General features: G+C 44.4%; 1 long non-coding RNA gene across 1 annotated transcript in view; it reads right to left on the bottom strand.

The window, feature by feature from the left end:
- The window catches only part of LOC116654124, a 94980-nt gene that overhangs the window by 51813 nt on the left and 28829 nt on the right, over positions 1-14338 (bottom strand). The window contains exon 2 of the long non-coding RNA XR_004309057.1: positions 12452-12728. This is a non-coding gene — a long non-coding RNA (uncharacterized LOC116654124). The remainder of the gene's footprint in view (positions 1-12451; positions 12729-14338) is intronic.

Here is a 14338-nt window from a genome sequence, read left to right as displayed (position 1 = left end):
ACTCCTGCACCTTTCTGACCAGGTTCAAAGCCACAGACAGACCTTAAGCTCAGAATCAGATTTCCTAAGCCTGTTTTAAAAGTTTCTTTTCACAAGCTTACCATTAACCAAATCCTTCCAATGAATGGCTGGGGAATGTGTACCTAAGCATCTAAAACCAGGGATGGCTCAGAGGCAGTCCAAAAGTTTTCCTGCCCCCAGTGCAGGTGGCTCAGCTTCCTATGAGAAATGGAGCTGTGTACCAGCCCACAGGATGGCTCTGCCTGCTTGGTAATAGATACTGCCTCACGTGGAATGTTTTCAGGAGGATGAACGGGCTGGGGGCGCACTAACACATGCCCTCAGTGTCTGTGGGATGATATATTTGTGCCTTGCCACCACACCTGTTGTTATGGAGCTCAAACGTGCATTGGAAACACAGTCCAAACTTCGCTCCAAATAGATCTCATGCAATCCAAATCCTCAGTCTCCTACCTCCCTGAGCTTTTGTGCTGCACTTTCTGTGCAATTACATGCTAAATATCTGTCTGTCAATATGCTGGATCCCCTCAATTTGTATGACACGCTTTAACGCAGGCCTAGCCAAGCCTAATGGAATGACAGCTATGCCCTCCAACCATAGACCGAGTGCTGCTGGGAGTCTGCCTGGCTCTGCAAGGAACAAGAGAAGGGGGAAGAGGGAAAACACAGGGCCACCACTTAGCTGCTACATGTGGACCCCTCTTTCTTACAGGAAGATAAATAAATAGATAAATAAATGCTGCTTTCTTTCTGGTTGCTGGCTCTTAATGAAAAATCAGACAGTGGATGCCGTATTGTGCACGTTACCTCGCCCCAAGCAAGGACACAGCTTCTAACACAGCTGCTTTGCCATCAGGTGTGAATCTGCACTCCTTGAATTTTACTGGGCACTGCTGGCTTCCAGCAGCTGAAAATTAGATCCCTCAGTCTTTGCAGAGATGCCACATTATGGGTGTTTTAGTCATGCACACCAGGGAACAGCCAAAGTGGGAAAAAAAAATTCTCTCCAGGCTTGTTTTTGTCTTCACGTTCAAAACAGCTGTTAAGATCCTTAGAAATGACCAAATCCATCATTCTCTGTTAGGAAACAAGAAAAAGGTTCAGAGAAAACTGCTTAACAACCAGAGAGAATTCTATTTATTCAAAACCTGGGTGCAAGGGGAGGAAGAGCACAATGTAACCCAACTGCACGCTGTCGGGAGGAGAACAAAAACCGACCAGGGGGACATGGCACTAAAAGTAATGATTTTTCAGCCAGCAGCCAGACAGCCGTCTAATCCCGTCTGAATAGAGACATCACTTGAATAGCACCTGTCAGTGTGACTGCTGATGTCGATTCCAGCTGGACAGGTCTCACACAGCCCCATACACATACCTCAATACTGTGCTTCCTAAAAGCTTTTTTTCTCTTTTTGTTTTCTTTCCTCCATCTTTATTGTCTCTACTCCAAACTAAGAATTTTTTATTTTTTTTTTTAGGTCACATTTAAAACACTAAATGAAATCCACGTGTTAACAACCTGGCATTTCAAAGGACTGTGCTGGAGCTTGGTCACAGGGGTGTTTTGTAGCTGACCTGTGAGGCTGTTCTCTAATGTGATGTTTCACAACTTCATGGCACTACATCTCTTTGTTACATATAGAGGTTGCTGATAATTTTCTTTGTAGTATCAGAACTGTTTAATAGCCATCTCTTTATGTCAAATACCACTTCTTTTGCCTGAATAACAAATTCAGGTAGTCTGAATCCCTCACTGACTGATGTCTTAAAGGAAGCTCAATAGTTGTTGCCAAGATGGGTAAAAGTTTTTTTTGTTTGTTTTAGTTTTATCTTAAATATGTGCCAGTGTTTCCTAACTTGCACTTATGGAAGGGAAGATAATAAATCAAATGAATACAGGCCAATTCCTGCCTCCTGCAAGGAGCTGTCAGCAGCAGCTCTCAGCCTTTCTGCCTGCCCTCCTATCCCTGCATTGCAATCCACTGCCCTCTGCATGTGCCCAGCCTGGGGATACACTGCAGATACAACAGATCTGGGATTCCTTCTCCAGACAGAGCACTGCATGTTGTTGATGGTACAGCAAGACGAGCTGCAACAAGCAACGCACAGCTGGACTTGTACTGCATGTATTTGTCAGTGTGCACCAGGCCTGACCAGCTGTCCAGTCTTGTAAGGGGAGCTTCTTTCAAGACTCTCTTCATCCAGGCCTAATGTCCTGTCAAGGAGCTGATATGCTTTGTTGCGTGTTTTAGCAATGACTGCAACACGAGCATGCAATTTAGCATCTTGGACAAAGTATGGCAGAGCTGAACAGGAAACACGAGCTCAGTCCTGCTGCTCCCTTGTAGTTATTTTTATAGCCTTGAAACAAAGTTGTTCTGTTAGCTAACTACTGCAGGGCACCAAGGATGCTTTGCTTTGTGATTTATGCGACCTTTTACTCACTTTTCATAAATGCATAACTATGTCTATAAATGAGAATAATCCCAAAACATCTACTTTGCTTCATGGTGATGAGAACCTTAGAGGAGCACTCCTAGGAAGCAGCACCACTTCAGAAGTACCAACACTGCATTCTTTGGTCTTCTTCATTCCCCCTCAAAAGTTGATAGCTGAATTTTTCCCTGTAATTCCTTTGGATTTGGCCTACTGTTGCCATATGAATTCTGGAACTACAAATCACCTGGGAAACAGAACCAAGGCCATGGGCAAGAATTAAACCTGGCATTCAAAGCATTTGGACACTTGGGCAACATCTGACCGAGTCTCAAGGGAAAGCAAATGAAGGTGATCCAGGCTGAAATGCTCCAAAATGGAAACAGACAACAAAACAAAACAAAACAAAAACTGAAGCATGGTTCTAAAGGGCTGAGCAGGCTGGTCTTTATAGAGGAATGAAATGAAATTCTTCAGTTTCACCTGGAGGTTCCCAAACTTGGACCCTGGGCACTGCCCTGCATTTTAAGCATGTCTACTGAAACACAGAAAACACCTTTGCTATTTATGAGTTCTGTGCTAAATTATGCAGAATTAATACCTGAGGTAATGCTGGCAGATATTTAGCATTTATAACAGTTAAGGCAAAACAGTTTGGTCCAGTTGACTTTCCAAATTCTCAGAAGCAAAACCTCCCAAAACACGTCAAAGTCAGAAGTCCTCGGTGTGGTCTCAGTGGAGAGTTTTGTGTTAGAGTTGGCTTTATGATTTTGCTTTTTTCTTTTTTTTTTTCAAGGTCTGACTAATGATGCAGATCTGATGAGAATTAAGACAGTAAAGGAGCCTACAAAATCCTTTGGTTACACAGCAACAGAAAGGGGGTCTCCAGAGAAGGAAATTTCATCCGGCTGCTTTGCTGACAGGAGAAAGCTCAGCGTGATAAAAGAGATCCTGCCACTTGCTCTGAGAAACCCAAGCAAAACCCCGCACTGATACATCTCTGCTGACACCTGCTCCAGCTGGTCCATAGCAGTTTGACAGGGCTGGATGGCAGAAAAGGAGGTGGGCCAGGTCCTGAGAGCAATCGTGACATTTCACGTCTCTTATCTGGCTCTTTGCTGTTGCAAAAGCTGAAAATGAAAAAACCCAAACTTTTGGGCAACAATTCTCTTTTGCTGCCAATGCAGAGTGTGCCTCTGACTCACTACAGCCAAGCTAGTTCTCCCTTTTCTTGTTTCCAGTCCCAGGTACCCTGTGTTCTTCAACATCTCCTACTATGCAGACTAGAATTTCCCTTCGACCTTCCCTGCTGCCATGCTATATTCTACCCCTGCAGCCTTTCCTCCCTGATGTTTCTCTACCACTGTAATTTACTTTTTTAATATCGCACAGATCAACCCTTTAGTTCCTTGTACTCCTTGCACTTTGATCTGTATGGGAGAACATGGCCCTGTTTGTCACTCTCTAGTCTGCTGGATACTTTGCTTGAATCAGCTCGCTCAGGACACGGCAGTATTTACTGTCCTTGGTTCTAGTGCTTGGCTGGGAGCAGAATATTGTAATGGTCTGAACATAATCGGAAGGCTGACGTTTCAATCACACACACTAACAATGCTTTTGTTTCTGAATTGAAGGGGTGTTTAGTCTATTGAGCCTTTGTAAATCATGAAATAATAAATAAACAGCACTGACTGTGTTGTTCTTTCCTCCCCTCATAAATACATCACCGTGATATGTGTTATCTGCTGCAAACACCAGCCAATTTGCTCTTTCCTCTGGAGATAAGATGAGGCATCTGTTTGCAGTGAAGATGAATAGCAGGCCACGTTACCTGGTGTCAGGTTGCAGGTGTCTACCTGCCACGCTTCTCTGGCCCACACGCCCTGCTGCTGGGCTAACCCTGCTGCTGGACTGCTCCCAGAGCATCAGCAAGGCTGTGGGGTGAGGCTGAATGCGGCATTTCCATGCTCTGAAGGCAGGCGTTGCACAGTGAGGGCTGCATTGTGTCCTCTCTTCCCAAAGAAGGATCCTGCATTTGGCCTGGGAGCTGGTGCTGACTGGTCCCCTCACACTCGTGATATTTCCCTGTGTTATAATGACACTTTCCAAGGAATTAGTTATTACTGCAACAAAATGGTTTACCTTCATTTCATTCTCTTTCAGCCCATCTGATCTGACGCTCCTGCAGCCTCCGAGATGGCAGTAGTGCTGGGGTGAGACAGTGTTAGCATATAGGGAACAGTCTCATAAGAACAGACCAGCCTCCCTGGACTTCAGAGGCAGCCCTGGGAAACGGCAGCCCCTGGAGATGTGCAGGGCACAGCCTGTCTGTCCTCTCTCCTTTGGATGACACAGAGCGCTCCTTTACTGAATTTTCTTCCCAAGGGAGGGAGGCAGCTGATGTCAGGTGAGGATTTCAGGGTCTGGCTCATCAGATTCCAGGGAAACGGCCACCCTCATAACCCAAAACAGCTGGTGTGTTTATAGTAAACATAAATGATAACTGGGTGGCCTTTGAAGCTACCATGTCCATTGCTGGTAATTATGGACAAGTGGATACAGCAAGGATGATCCAGAGCACTTGTTTAACATTCAGACATAATTATGGCCATTATCAAATTTCTGCCCCCTCAGCAAATGGGGGGACGGGGTCAGCCCTCCGATACCATAGGCAGAAACAGACAAGGAGGGGCTTATTCCCTGGCTAACTCACTGGACAAAATTCCTGAGTACCACCTGGTGCAGCGAATGGAGTTGCGTTTGCTGCAGTGGAGGCAGGTGATGATGGAAGGCCCCTTGGGCACCCCAGCCAAATGGATTCAACACCGCGGCCTCCCACAGAGCTGGCCTGGCCCCTGTCCCCTGGGTCCAGGAGATGGGGTAGTTCAAACGCCAATTACACCTCTTGGAATGTCATTTCTTGAGCAAGGGGAGAGGGCATTGGTGACACTGCTAATTGCAAGGAGGTATCCCTTGTGTGTGTGTTGAGAGTGAAGCCTTACCCCCCACGGTGCCACCCCATCCCCACCCACCCTTTGTGAAGGATATCCCATCTCCCAAACACTGCAGCTTTGTGACAGAGGGAAATACCTGGTTTGCAAAGGGTTATTCCAAACACCAGAGCTGATGAAAAACGTAGCTACACAAAGCCTTTACAGTGAGAACCTGATCCACAGGGAGAATTACTAAACAAGGTCTACCCAGGTATGTCAGTGAGAAAGCATGGAGGACAGAGGGTGAATTTCAGTATAAGGAAACAACTGAATCAACTTCTTCAAAGGCAGCAACCTAATGCTGTATCTTTATGTATGTTATCCACACGGCATATTTATGTTCTTAGACAGAACCACACGATTATAGAGCATCTAAAGATTCTCCAGTAGTTGGCAGAAGCTGTAGATGACAAGTCACAGAACTGCAGGGTTAGAAGGGACCTCAAGAGATCAGAGTCCAACCCTCTTGCTAAAGCAGGCTCCCACAACAGGAACAAAGGATGCACAGGTTGTGTCCAGCTGGGTCTTGAATGTCTTGATAGAAAGCAAGTGGCAGTATGTGACAGAACAGAAATATGCTGCAGAGAATGCTGGAGTGAGCACCTTCCCAGTGACACTTTGGTCTTTGGCACACACAGCATCACAACTGGATTTTCTATTCACTTCCTAATGCAGCTGACATTTTGCAGGCTGAAGTAAAAGACAAACAGTACATCATCCATTGCTAAGAGTACCTCTGTACACTCACCATCTTTCCAACTAACAGAGCCAAACATTTACCTGTGACTTGAGCCAATTCCTGCTGAAGATGTACCGACAGGGAAGGGGCTGGTTCAGCATGAGACAGGCAAATGCATGCTAGAGTGCCGGGTTCCCATGTGAGCTGCGCTGAATAATCTCTAGTCCAATATTTACCTTCTTGAAGAGAGCAGGGCCAGCCACCCTGCAGCACCTGGCAGTGGAGCAAAGCCTGCATGAGCTGCTTCCTCTGCTTTGTTGTGGAAGAGGAAGGGGAGCAGCTGATTATTTTTTCTCTCTGGCTGTATCATAGAAGTAATCAAACAGTTGTTGAAAGTTGGGAAGGACGGTGTTGGAGCAGGAGAGGGAGAAAGGGCCTTGTGTTAACCTAAGTGATAAGCTTTGCCCAGCCACAGCTCAGCCTGCCTTGCAGGTGGCATGATGGGCATGCAGGGTTTGTTCTTAGCAGTTCACCTGCTGCTGGCTTTCATCACGTTTTATTCAGTTTTCCTGTTTATCTGAGCGGCCTATTGTCATCACCTCCGTGCTGCAGGGCAGGTCTCAAGTGTGGAGCAGTCTGCAGGGCACACGTGGCACAGCCACCACCATTGCCAGAAGTCAGGAGCTCCTTCTTCCCTCCATTTATGAAAATTGCTTCCTTTGCTGATGGTGATAAATGCAGGCAAACAAACACCACTCAGCCTGTTAAGCTTGTCTTTCTCCTCAGGACTTGAATGGTGTGGAGTACTCAAAGCATTATAAACAGACCTGATTTCCAGTAATGAAGCTGGAATAGACATGAGCAGGTCTGAGTACCACATGATGACAGGTTCAGTTATGGTATTATTGGATCAACGGTGGTACTCAGCATGGCCAGTGTTTTCAGGTGGAAGTTGCAAAAAGACAATTTCCCGTCTTTGAAACACCCATTTTCATATGTAAAAGTTAAATACACAACCCTGTGGCCTGCCTAGTCCACAGCTGCTCAGCCATGCTCAGGGCTAACAGCGTGCAGCTGCCAAGTGCAGAGTCAGCCTCTGAGAGCCCTGCCATGGGTTTTAGTGGGATTTACTGCACTGAAATGCAGAAAATTTCGTTGCCTTTAGGATTAGTCTCTTTGTTTGCACTTAGAGCAGGGCATACTGTCTGCGTGTGCTTCACTGTACATGGTGCTCTTTACTTCAGTTATCACCACTAGGACTTCTGCCTGCAGGAGATGCACAGCCTTAATTCCTTCAGTCAACAGTCACTGCAGCTGGTGACTGACTCTGAATGCTACTGGAGCAAAGAACATCAGGAATTTATGACAACTAACCTAGCCTGGGTAGATTCGTACTGATTCTGGACTGACCACAGACCCTCCAGTACAAACCAACATCACTATAGTACAAGATTTTTATAGCACTTTTTGAACTAGAAAGTTATCTTGTCATTTGAGTTATTTTAAGTTTCCATTATAAACAGTGAATAACAAAGATGAAGCAAGGTAGGCTGAGGAAATTGCAGGAGCAATGCAGCCCTCACTCTCCACTGTGGCTACCAGAAAGTCCTGAGCGAGCCCAGCTGCACTGACAGGTAGTGTCCCACAAGAATAACAGATAAACACACACACTTCCCAAGTCACTGGATGCTATATTTCTTCTGATGAGAACCATCCATTTTCTTCTGTCCTCTGTGTCACATTAGTGAGGTTTTATAGAGCAAGGCAGGGAATGGGTTTATTTACTCCTGACTGCACTGCACAGTACCCAGGTTTGTTCGTATTGGCTACAAATGACCTCAAGGTCTTCCATTATAGGCTAATGTCTGCAGCTTTCTGACCTCCAGATGTGCTTGAGGAAGAGCTGCAGTAAATCAGTGCAGCACTTCAACGCAGAGGAAAAAAGTCTCTATTTGCCAGTGGGAGTGGAAGGATTCTGGCTGGGCTGATGAAGGGGAACATGCTCTCAGCTGCTCAAAAAACTCTGCAGGCAGAAGCAGACTTTGCATTTGCATTTGGAAGTGCAGGACTGTTGCAGTGAAGCAGGAGAACAGTAAGCCTGGCTGCAGTTCTCCTTCCACCTAGGCGAGCAGGGGAAAGCACAACAATTCACTTCATACAGCAGGTCCCATGTACACAGGCTGACTTCTGCAGCTGACCAGTACAAACATGGGTTACAGCAGATACTACTGAAATGGTACCACCACGTGTTCATCTACTTTAAGTTTCTGCTAACATCACTAGAGCCAGGCACACTGCAACAGCCTGAAGAGAAGTTACTGGACTCACAGCATGGAAGACACTGGCTTGGTCAAAAAATCCTGTGGTTTTTGGGATGCCATCTGAGGACCATCTTTGCAGTGGTGAGAGTGGCCAATGCGATGACTCTTTGGAAATTTTTGATGGCAAGTTAGAATCCAAAAGTGGAGACTGACTGTCTTTGCAAGCCAGGGTATTTGGAAATGTCTGTGTAGGGCCACTGCTTGCTATAGCCAAGCTGTTTTTATACCTTTGTCTGAAAGATGTCTGGTCTCACACACCTTCTCTGTCATGAAGCAAAGTCTCTATTTCAGAAGCCTGCACTAAGGTCTATAGTCAATCCTTACCATTCTTCTTACCAGGATACAAAAAGTCTACATGGTCCTAGAGGAGATGGGTTGTAGGAGAATGAAACTGAAAATGCCATTATATACCCTGTGCACCACAGCATGTAGGATTGTAGGAGGAAGCCATAATGTAACCACAAAGCACCATAGCTGCAAATCGTCCCAACCACAAGCAGTTCTCCTCAGGAGGGTGGAAAGAAGAACATTTACCACATCCTCTCTACAGACAAGCAGAGCCCCAGGAGAAGGTATGGAGCAGGAAGAGCATGTTTCAGAGCAGAGCTTCTCTCTGCAGGACCTGCAGGCAGTGCTGGATTTCAAAACTAGTAACAAACCTCATAAGTGCAGAATGACAAATCCTGGAAATATCTACAGATGCATTCAAACTTCTGGCCCAAGTCCCTACACAAGGACCAGTTATTTCTAACTTGTAGATTAGAGGCTCAAGCAGCTCCAGAAACTGAGACACTGCAGAAAGAGTGGCATGTCTGTATACACACAACAAAGCACACACAGCAGTACCGGTGTGGGACTGGAAGCCTGGATCTCTGCATCTCTGAAAGTACTTATCTGCTTCTTGCTTGGCATTCAAAAATACCAAGTCACAAGATCCAGACCTGCCAATTCTGTCACATTTCACTTGACAACTGTCCCTCTTCCACACTGTGATAACAACTTTGAAATTCACTTGGTGTTTCAGTTTCCTTCCTGTTTCTCTCAACAGCTACACAAATGACTGTCAACACATGCACAACAATAGTCTATCATCAGCAGATAAGCATGAAGTGCCCAGGAGCCAGTGTCCACATGGCCATTCCCAAACAAAGATTTGCATGTATTAAAAACTGTATAGAATAAACAATTCCAGTGAAAACAGGGAGTCAGAATTCTTTTCTTTTGGGTACAGGTTCTGAACGTTCTGTTGATCATTGCATTGAAGTTATGCAGACAGACCTTGCAAAACAGAAGTCTAAGCCAGGCAGATCCCAGCTTTTCTAAAAGAGGTAACTGATCTATATCACAGCTGTGTCACCACTGACAGTCACTGGGGGTTTTACCTTCTGTTGTGCCTGAAGGAAGCAGCAGGACCACAGCCCAGATCGCTGTCCTAAATATCCATACAAATGATGAGACATTCAAGCCCCAATCTAGAATTCTGTATGTGCATACACCACCAAACCTGTGCTGATAGCAGCTTACCTCAGTTCTAGAAGACTTTTCCTACAGAATTATCATGTTCTTAAGAGGTTATTTGTCTTTCAGTTTCTTATCTTCCTCAGTAGAAAAATGGATTCAAATATTTCTCTAACAACAACGACAAAACAAATCAAAAATTCCCCAAACAAATAGCAAAATAAGGCCCAAATAGAAACACAGTGTTTTTGGCTTGAATACAGTTTCATGTCATGACAGCTGCCCATTAAGACACTGCTTGAAACAGCATAAAAGTGGCAACAGTTGTCTATCCAAGGCCATCAGTTCATAGCACAATATTTGTGGCAGTGAAGATATCTTTACTTTCATCTGCCTCATCCTGTTCTCAGAGCACTGTTATAGGAGCGTTGTTTTAAAGTCAGAATCATTCAGCATCCAGGTTTACACACAAGCAGTTAGGGAGAGGGGGGTGTGGGGAATGTGCACACTGTGGCACCAAGCTAGTACAGCAGTGCCCAGGCAGGGAGCCCAGCCAGCAGCACGCTGGGGAAACCCTCCTGGAGCAGCAGCAGGACAGCCGTGCCAAGGGACTCCTCGATCCCCTCCCGTAAGCCCTGCTTAAATCCCCTGGAAATGTCTTTCGTTTCTCTGTGTTTTTTTAAGAAAGCAGTTTTCTTTCACAAGCATATCTGTCAGTCAGCTGAGTAAGAACAAGATGTGGATGGTTACTTGGGCACTGCAAACATCAGTGGTGTGTCAACTTGTGCTAGAGTCTGAGTCTCTAAAATAGGAATAAATTCAATTCAAGTGTGTAAAGTAGCTTTTCTATGTATAAGAATAGATTAAATTTGACAGCTTTGAAAACCTGATAGTGTCAGTGAAATCCTGCTACTGTGAAGGCATCCAGTCTTTGCTCTCTCCCATAATACATCATTTAAAAACCTGTTTGCTGACTGTTTTTACAGTTACTGTAAAAGTGAGAAAACTTCCAGATTCACACTTCTCCTCGTATTTTCTTTTGCCACAGAGAATTTTACTGCAATTAGTCTGGTTTGTAATGGAAAACAGATGAAAGTACAAATGAAATCAAAACCTTGCCACATATCTAAGACATTTTTCATGCCATGCATCCCAAGAAGCGTTCCCAAAACCAACAACATTAAATTAAAAGCTCAAATATTTCAACCAGACCCAACGAAAGCAGATTAAACTTAAATTTAAACAAGAAGTTAAAAGATTTTTCCTTCTCCTCACCTGCCAAGTCCTCAGAGTTCAGGGCTCTGTGTTTCTCTGTCAGCACTTAGCAGCAGAAACACCTAGAGCTGAGAGGAGAGATTTCCTCCTCACGCAGGCATTATTCATTATTTCTGAAGTGTCGACAATTGTCTTCAACACTACACCATGCACACAAACAGAGTCCCTGACACAGCCAATTTCCAGTCTGAGGCTGTTACCTTTGCTCTGCTTTGGTACCTCACCACAAACCTCTACAGGGCACCAGAGGAGCGCAGCCCAGCTCCGACCAGCAGTTTTCCACTGGATTAAACAGGGGTTAAACCAGCTGCAGTCAAAGTTGCAGAGTAGCCACAGCAGGACCAGGCTGAGTTCTGAGTGTTTGAGCAAACAGCAAAAGAACCAATTCTCATCAGTTTTGTTTTAAATTGAAGGTGTATTTCAGTGTCTTCACATGCAATATATTTTGAGATCATTAAGAGTTCTCCTTTACTCCAGCTTTCAACCACAGCAGCATTACAGATCAGCCAGCAGTCGTCATTTCTGAACCAAGGCAAACTGGCAGCTACAGTAACAGCTCCTACTGGTGGAAGCTGGTGAAAGTTTTGTTTTGTTGCCTGGAATTTTGCACTAAGCTTTCTGCCAAGGCATTTCACACGAGTGTATTTTCTCTGACATTCTGAAAGCCCTCAAGTGTTCCTGCAAGTGACTTTCAAGATTTACTCCACATTCACATTTCTGCAATTTCTGCATCCCAAAGCACTTGCACTCAGTTACTATCCTGGCTTTTCCCTGGCTGTATCTTGTGGAAGAGTGAGCAGAGGCACACGGCTCTGTGCCCTTACACACACCAAAGGCACATACATGTACACCTATTAATGCCCAACAGATCATAGGAGGAGAATACCACATAGAGATTATGCCATTCTGATGTATGCTCTAGTTATGTTTTTGTCTACGTTCTTATGCAAGCCAAGCTTTATTTTAAACCTGCTCATAGCTAATTATTGCTGATCCAGCAGCATTTGGATCTATAAGTAAAACTTATTCCAGCTAAGAGCAGAATGGATATTACTATTGTGACTGGGGAATAAAACAACTTAAAACCATACCAAACCAAACCTGAGCATTAGCACATTCAGATGTCACAAAAGGACCTTATGACAGCTTAAGGCCCCACTATGCTATAAACTAGGCTTTAAACCATACACAATTTGAAAAGACTCAGCAAACCACAGCTCCAAAAGGCACGTTCCCCCTGAGTCCCCATCAAAACTTCTCAAGCCTACCTGGTGTTGTCTTCTGGTATGGAGGAAAGAGAAAGTGCTTTCTTGCTCATCATGCTTTGGTGATCTGCTCTCTTTCAGACAAGACACTGCTATTAATAGCCAGGTAAGATACTGGCTCCTCTCCTGTCCTCCGCCTTAGAAGTGCTTCTTGTAGTTGTCCATGATTCCGAGTAACATTTTCCCAATTAGATCAGAGAAGTCCCTCTCCCTCCAGGAAAAGTCACCCAAGTGGTTTCCTTCCTCTTCCTCAACTGCTTGGCACAGACAGTCAGCCACCCTGGAAAGCAAAGATCGAGTTCATGAGATTTGTTTGAACCACACCCAGTTTACTGTTAAACACAATTGAGTACCACAGAAATGTGCTATGGTAATTCTTACCTTCAATCCAAGCGAAATGCTCCATAATCTTTTAAGATAGGAAATGACACGATACCGTTTTTCCCATTTCATTGATATTTTCAAAATTTCCAAAACAAACTTGCATATGCAGTTAGAACTTTTAAGCATCACATCTACTTACCTGGAAACACTGCTTGGGTGTTTGATAGAGCATCCACTTGTCTACATCAAAATATTGACCAAAATTCCTGAACAATATGTGTAATATTTAGTGAAGTTTTAGCTTGTTCTTAACTTGATTTATTTGGAAAAGCAGACCCTCTGTTGCCTTGTCTTTTGCCATATCTTCCTACTGATTCCATGCAGAAACAACAGGACCAAACACAACTCTCAGCTGGGTTCAATGTATAACACAAGAAAATCTCTTTCCCTACTAAAACTACGAATTTGCTTTGACACTGTGGAATACAACAAGCCTGGTACCAAACAGGCTATTTGGATAAGAAAAGAGTTTTGGCCACACCTTTCAGATGGGAACTGTATTAGATTCAGGTTATCTTAAAGATGTGAAAATCATTTTCAAACTTCAGTTTTTAAATGCTTAAAAGATTCTGAACACTCAGACTCAGAGAGCAACCTAAGTTCTATATGGAATCTGCCTTAGGCTTGAAGGAAATAAGAACTCCAATGGGCTGATTATAGACCCTGGAAAGTCTTTGGGGAAAAGAGACTTATATGGTCTACATTCTCACCATCCAGAAATAACTTCTCACTCCCTGCCTCCCATTTACTGCCTCCTACCTCCCACTCATCTATTTCTCATAAAGGTTGTTTCCAGACACAATTGATTTGAAACCTCAGATTATTCTGTTAAAATTGCTGACTTTGGAGCTGAGACCCCAAGCTGGATTGGGACAATCCCCTCAGGTCCTTTCTCCAGCTAATTTATAGAAAGTTTTGTTGAGACAAGGAGTTATGGTCTGTAAAAGGCTTGCTGTCAGCCTCTCATAAAACCCCAGCACCCTGTCAGAGGAGGGCCAGAGCCTGGGAAGAAAGTTCTAGCAGTGATCAGCTGGTTTCCAGATGGGTGGCCTTCCTCACACTGTCCAATCCCATGAGCCCAATAAACCATCCCTGATTTTGCACTTTAAAAAAACAAAGACACAAACCCTCCTGTACTCTCAGTTGGGGTTTTATAAACATGTTCCCAGTTCCTGTGTCAATTTTTTAAGGAGAAACTCATAATGCTCCTTTTTGCTCTCTTTACGTGCATGTGGTAGCCCCTTTTGCTCCTGTTTCTCACTTTCCTATGGGGTGGGAGGAGTTGCATCATGATTTACATCCTCCTGGGTTGTTTTCTCATCAGAAATAAAGAAGGGGAAAAATAAGTCAGAAAGTTGAAGGATTGGCCTCCAAGGTATAAAACCACCCACACGAGGCAATGTTTGCTCTCAGTCTGGCATAAATTCTCTGCTGTTCTGTCCTCTACAGCTTGACAAACCAAAAGGCACATGATTAAATATGCAAACGCTTTGTTGGCAACTCTGG

The sequence above is a fragment of the Coturnix japonica genome, chromosome 15 (assembly GCF_001577835.2).
Source record: "Coturnix japonica isolate 7356 chromosome 15, Coturnix japonica 2.1, whole genome shotgun sequence".
NCBI classification, from domain to species: Eukaryota; Metazoa; Chordata; class Aves; order Galliformes; family Phasianidae; genus Coturnix; species Coturnix japonica.
This window is presented reverse-complemented; position numbering and strand designations above follow the sequence as displayed.